Raw genomic sequence first — 7,167 nt, forward strand, 5'->3', positions numbered from 1 at the left:
CTGGGAGAGGCCCACACAAGTTACCCTGGGAGAGCCTCCACACAAGTTACCCTGGGAGAGCCCCCACACAAGTTACCGTGGGAAAGCCCCCACACAAGTTACCCTGGGAGAGCCCCCACACAAGTTACCCTGGGAGAGCGCCCACAGAAGTTACCCTGGGAGAGCCCCCATACAAGTTACCTTCGGAGAGCCCTCACACAAGTTTCCCTGAAAGAGCCCTGACACAATTTACCCTGGGAGTGCCCTCACATAAGTTATCCAGGGAGAGGCCTCACACAAGTTACCTTGGGAGAGCCCTCACATAAGTTACCCTGGGAGAGCCCTCACGGAAGTTACCATGGGAGAGCCCCCTTCACAAGTTTCCCTGGTAGAGCCCCACACAAGTTACCCTGGGAGAGTCTCCACACAAGTTACCCTGGAAGAGCCCCCACACAAGTTACCCTGGGAGAGACCCCACACAAGTTACCCTGGGAGAGCCCCCACACAAGTTACCCTGGGAGTGCCCCCACACAGGTTACCCAGGGAGAGCCCCCACACAAGTTACCCTGGGAGAGCTCCCGTACAAGTTACCTTTGGAGAGCCCTCACACAAGTTTCCCTGAAAGAGCCCTCACACAATTTACCCTGGGAGAGCCCTCACAGAGGATACTCTAAGAGAGCACTCTCACAATTATCCTGAGAGAGACCTCCTCAAGTTACCTTGGGAGAGCCCTCACAAGTTACCCTGGGAGAGCCCTCACAAAATACCTTGGGAGAGCCCTTACAAGAATTACCCTGGGAGAGCACTTAGACAAGTTACCCTCGGAGAGCCGTCCACAAGTTACCCTGGAAAAGTCCTCAAAGTTTACCCTGGGAGAGCCCTCACACAAGTTACCCTGGGAGAGCCCTCAAACAAGTTACCCTGGGAGAGTCCTCACACAAGTTACCCTGGGAGAGCCCACACACGAGTTACCCTGGAAGAGCCTTCACACATGTTACCCCGTGAGAACCCTCATGCAAGTTACCCTGGGAGAGCCCTAACACAAGTTACCCTGTGAGAGCCTTCAAAAAAGTTACCCTGGGAGAGCCCTCACACAAATTACCCTGGGAGAGTCCTCACACACGTTACCCTGGGTCAGCACTCACACAAGTTACCCTAGGAGAGCCCTAGCAAGTTACCCTGGGAGAGCTCTCACACAAGTTAGCCTGGGAGAGCCCTAACACAAGTTACCCTGGGAGTGCCCTCACACAAATCTCCCAGGGAGAACCCTCACAAGTTACTGTTGGAGAGCCCTCACACAAGTTACCCTGGGAGAGCCCTCTTAAGTTTGCCTGGGAGAGTCCTCACACAAGTTACCCTGTGAGCGCCCTCACACAAATTACCCTGGGAGAGCCCTCACAAATTACCCCTGGGAGAGTCCTAACACAAGATACCCTGGGAGAGCCCTCACATAAGTTACCCTGTGAACGTCCTCACACAAGTTACCCTGGGAGAGCCCTCAGACAAGTTACCCGGGGAGGACCCTAACACAAGTTACCCTTGGAGTGCCTTCACACAAGTTACTCTGGGAGGGTCCTCACAAGTTTCCCTGGGAGAGCCCTCACACAAGTTACTCCGGGAGGGTCCTCACAAGTTACCCTGGGAGAGCCCCCACACAAGTTACCCTGGGAGAGCCCCCACACAAGTTACCCTGGTAGAGCCCCCACACAAGTTACCCTGGGAGAGCCCCCATACAAGTTACGTTTCGAGAGCCCTCACACATGTTTCCCTGAAAGAGCCCTCACACAATTTACCCTGGGAGAGCCGTCACAGAGGTTAACCTAGGAGAGCACTCTCAAAGTTATCCTGGGAGAGACCTCCTCAAGTTACCCTGGGAGAGACCTCCTCAAGTTACCCTGGGAGAGCCATCTAAATGTTGCCTTGGGAAAGCCCTCAAACAAGATACCCTGGGAGAGCCCTCAAACAAGTTACCCTGGGAGAGCCCCCACACAAGTTACCCTGGGAGAGCCCCTATACAAGTTACCTTTCGAGAGCCCCCACACAAGTTACCCTGGGAGAGCCCCCACACAAGTTACCCTGGGAGAGCCCTCACAGAGGTTACTCTAGGAGAGCACTCTCACAAGTTATCCTGGGAGTGACCTCAAGTTACCCTGGGAGAGCCCTCACAAGTTACCCTGGAAGAGTCCTCAAAGGTTACCCTGGGAGAGCCCTCACACAAGTTACCCTGGGAGAGCCCTCAAACAAGTTACCCTGGGAGAATCTTCACACAAGTTACCATGGGAGAGCTCTCAGACAAGTTTCCATAAGAAAGCATTCCACAGGTTACCCTGGGAGACCCCTCACACAAGTTATCCTGGGAGAGCCTTACACAAGTTATCCTGGGAGAGCCTTACACACGTTACCCAGGGAGAGCCCTAACACAAGTTACCCTGGGAGAGTCCTCACACAAGTTAACCTGGGAGAGCCTTTGCACAAGTTACCCTGGGAGAGCCCTCACACAAGTTTTTCTGGGAGAGCCCTCACACAAGTTTCTCTGGGAGAGCCCTCACACAAGTTACCCAGGGAGAGCCCTTACACAAGTTACTCTGGGAGGGTCCTCATAAGTTTCCCCTTTGAGAGTTATCACACAAGTTATCCTGGGAGAATCCTCACACAAGTTACCCTGGGAGAGCCCTCACACAAGTTACTCTCGGAGGGTCCTTACAAGTTTCATTGGGAGAGCCCTCACACAAGTTACTCTGGGAGGGTCCTCACAAGTTACCCTGGGAGAGCCCTCACATAAGTTACCCTGGGAGAGCCAGCACGCAAGTTACCCTGGGAGAGCCCCCACACAAGTTACCCTGGGAGAACCCCCCCCACAAGTTACCCTGGGAGAGCCCCAACACAAGTTACCCTGGGAGAGCACCCACACAATTTACCCAGGGAGAGCCCCATACAAGTTACCTTTGGAGAGCCCTCACACAAGTTTCCCTGAAAGAGAGCTCACCCAATTTACCCTGGGAGAGCCCTCACAGAGGTTACTCTATTAGAACACTCTCACAAGTTATCCTGGGAGAGACCTCCTTAAGTTACCATGGGAGAGCCATCTAAATGTTGCCCTGGGAAAGCCCTCACACAAGTTACTCTGGGAGAGCACTCTCACAAGTTATCCTGGGAGAGACCTCCTCAAGTTACCCTGGGAAAGCCCTCACAAGTTACCCTGGGAGAGAACTCCACAGTATATCCTTGGTGAGACCTTACACAAGTTACCCTGGGAGAGACCTCCTCAAGTTACCCTGAGAAAGCCCTCACATGAATTACCCTAGGAGGGCCCTCACAAGTTACCCTGGGATAGCCCTAACACAAGTTACCCTAGGAGACCCGTCACACAAGATACCCTGGGAGAGCCCTCACAAGTTACCCTGAGAAAGCCCTCACTTAAGTTACCCTGGGAGGGCCCTCACTAGTTTCAATTTGAGATTCCTCACACAAGTTACTCTGGGAGAGCCCTCACACAAGTTACCCTGTGAGAGCCTTAACACAAGTTACCCTGGGAGAGTCTTCACACAAGTTACCCTGGGAGAGCCTTCGCACAAGTTACCCTGGGAGAGCCCTCACACAAGTTTCTCTGGGAGAGCCCTCACACAAGTTACCCTGGGAGAGCCCTCACACAAGTTATTCTGGGAGGGTCCTCATAAGTTACCCTGGGAGAGCCCTCACATAAGTTACCCTTGGAGAGCCCCACGCAAGTTGCCCTGGGAGACCCCCCACACAAGTTACCCTGGGAGAGGCCCACACAAGTTACCCTGGGAGAGCCTCCACACAAGTTACCCTGGGAGAGCCCCCACACAAGTTACCGTGGGAGAGCCCCCACACAAGTTACCCTGGGAGAGCCCCCACACAAGTTACCCTGGGAGAGCGCCCACAGAAGTTTCCCTGGGAGAGCCCCATACAAGTTACCTTCGGAGAGCCCTCACACAAGTTTCCCTGAAAGAGCCCTGACACAATTTACCCTGGGAGAGCCCTCACATAAGTTATCCAGGGAGAGGCCTCACACAAGTTACCTTGGGAGAGCCCTCACATAAGTTACCCTGGGAGAGCCCTCACGGAAGTTACCATGGGAGAGCCCCCTTCACAAGTTTCCCTGGTAGAGCCCCACACAAGTTACCCTGGGAGAGTCTCCACACAAGTTACCCTGGAAGAGCCCCCACACAAGTTACCCTGGGAGAGACCCCACACAAGTTACCCTGGGAGAGCCCCCACACAAGTTACCCTGGGAGAGCCTCCACACAGGTTACCTTGGGAGAGCCCCCACACAAGTTACCCTGGGAGAGCTCCCGTACAAGTTACCTTTGGAGAGCCCTCACACAAGTTTCCCTGAAAGAGCCCTCACACAATTTACCCTGGGAGAGCCCTCACAGAGGATACTCTAAGAGAGCACTCTCACAATTATCCTGAGAGAGACCTCCTCAAGTTACCTTGGGAGAGCCCTCACAAGTTACCCTGGGAGAGCCCTCACAAAATACCTTGGGAGAGCCCTTACAAGAATTACCCTGGGAGAGCACTTAGACAAGTTACCCTCGGAGAGCCGTCCACAAGTTACCCTGGAAAAGTCCTCAAAGTTTACCCTGGGAGAGCCCTCACACAAGTTACCCTGGGAGAGCCCTCAAACAAGTTACCCTGGGAGAGTCCTCACACAAGTTACCCTGGGAGAGCCCACACACGAGTTACCCTGGAAGAGCCTTCACACATGTTACCCAGTGAGAACCCTCATGCAAGTTACCCTGGGAGAGCCCTAACACAAGTTACCCTGTGAGAGCCTTCAAAAAAGTTACCCTGGGAGAGCCCTCACACAAATTACCCTGGGAGAGTCCTCACACACGTTACCCTGGGTCAGCACTCACACAAGTTACCCTAGGAGAGCCCTAGCAAGTTACCCTGGGAGAGCTCTCACACAAGTTAGCCTGGGAGAGCCCTAACACAAGTTACCCTGGGAGTGCCCTCACACAAATCTCCCAGGGAGAGCCCTCACAAGTTACTGTTGGAGAGCCCTCACACAAATTACCCTGGGAGAGCCCTCACAAATTACCCCTGGGAGAGTCCTAACACAAGATACACTGGGAGAGCCCTCACATAAGTTACCCTGTGAACGTCCTCACACAAGTTACCCTGGGAGAGCCCTCAGACAAGTTACCCGGGGAGGACCCTAACACAAGTTACCCTTGGAGTGCCTTCACACAAGTTACTCTGGGAGGGTCCTCACAAGTTTCCCTGGGAGAGCCCTCACACAAGTTACTCCGGGAGGGTCCTCACAAGTTACCCTGGGAGAGCCCCCACACAAGTTACCCTGGGAGAGCCCCCACACAAGTTACCCTGGTAGAGCCCCCACACAAGTTACCCTGGGAGAGCCCCCATACAAGTTACGTTTCGAGAGCCCTCACACATGTTTCCCTGAAAGAGCCCTCACACAATTTACCCTGGGAGAGCCGTCACAGAGGTTAACCTAGGAGAGCACTCTCAAAGTTATCCTGGGAGAGACCTCCTCAAGTTACCCTGGGAGAGACCTCCTCAAGTTACCCTGGGAGAGCCATCTAAATGTTGCCTTGGGAAAGCCCTCAAACAAGATACCCTGGGAGAGCCCTCAAACAAGTTACCCTAGGAGAGTCCTCACACAAGTTTCCCTGGGAGAGCCCTCACAAGAATTACCCTGGGAGAGCACTTAGACAAGTTACCCTGGGAGAGCCCTCACAAGAATTACCCTGGGAGAGCCCTCACAAGTTACCTTGGGAGAGCCCTCACAAGAATTACCCTGGGAGAGCACTTAGACAAGTTACCCTGGGAGAGCCTTCAAGTTATCCTGGGAGAGCCGTCCACAAGTTACCCTAGGAGAGTCCTCAAAGGTTACCCTGGGAGAGCCCTCACACAAGTTACCCTGAGAGAGCCCTCAAACAAGTTACCCTGGGAGAGTCCTCACACAAGTTTCCCTGGGAGAGCCCTCACAAGTTACCCTGGGAGAGCTCTCACACAAGTTTACTTTTGTATAGCCCTCACACAAGTTACCCTGGGAGAGCCCTCACACAATTTATCCTGGGAGAGCTCTAACGGAGGTTGCTTTAGGAGAGCCCTCCACAAGTTACCATGGGAGAGCCCTCAGACAAGTTTCCATAAGAGAGCATTCCACAGGTTACCCTGGGAGAGTCCTCACACAAGTTACCCTGGGAGAATCCACACAAAAGTTATCCTGGTGTAGAGCCCTCACAAGTTACCCTGGGTGAGCCCTCACACAAGTTAATCTGGGAGAACCCTCACACAAGTTACCCTGGGAGAGCCCTCACTTAAGTTACCCTGGAAGGGTCCTCATAAGTTTCCCTTTGAGATTCCTCACACAAGTTACTCTGGGAGAGCCCTCACACAAGTTACTCTGGGAGGGTCCTCACAAGTTTCCCTGGGAGAGTCCTCACACAAGTTACAATGGGAGAGCCTTCACACAAGTTACGCTAGGAGGGCCCTAACACAAGTTACCCTGGGAGAGCCCTCACACAAGTTACTCTGGGAGATCCCTCAGACAAGTTACCCGGGGAGGGCCCTAACACAAGTTACCCTGGGAGAGCCCCCACACAAGTTACCCTGGGAGAGCCCCCACACAAGTTACCCTGGGAGAGCCCCTATACAAGTTACCTTTCGAGAGCCCCCACACAAGTTACCCTGGGAGAGCCCCACACAAGTTACCCTGGGAGAGCCCTCACAGAGGTTACTCTAGGAGAGCACTCTCACAAGTTATCCTGGGAGTGACCTCAAGTTTACCCTGGGAGAGCCCTCACAAGTTACCCTGGAAGAGTCCTCAAAGGGTACCCTGGGAGAGCCCTCACACAAGTTACCCTGGGAGAGCCCTCAAACAAGTTACCCTGGGAGAATCTTCACACAAGTTACCATGGGAGAGCTCTCAGACAAGTTTCCATAAGAGAGCGTTCCACAGGTTACCCTGGGAGACCCCTCACACAAGTTATCCTGGGAGAGCCTTACACAAGTTACCCTGGGAGAGTCCTCACACAAGTTAACCTGGGAGAGCCTTTGCACAAGTTACCCTGGGAGAGCCCTCACACAAGTTTTTCTGGGAGAGCCCTCACACAAGTTTCTCTGGGAGAGCCCTCACACAAGTTACCCAGGGAGAGCCCTTACACAAGTTACTCTGGGAGGGTCCCTCACAAG

The sequence above is a fragment of the Procambarus clarkii genome, chromosome 18 (genome assembly GCF_040958095.1).
Source record: "Procambarus clarkii isolate CNS0578487 chromosome 18, FALCON_Pclarkii_2.0, whole genome shotgun sequence".
Taxonomy (NCBI): Eukaryota; Metazoa; Arthropoda; class Malacostraca; order Decapoda; family Cambaridae; genus Procambarus; species Procambarus clarkii.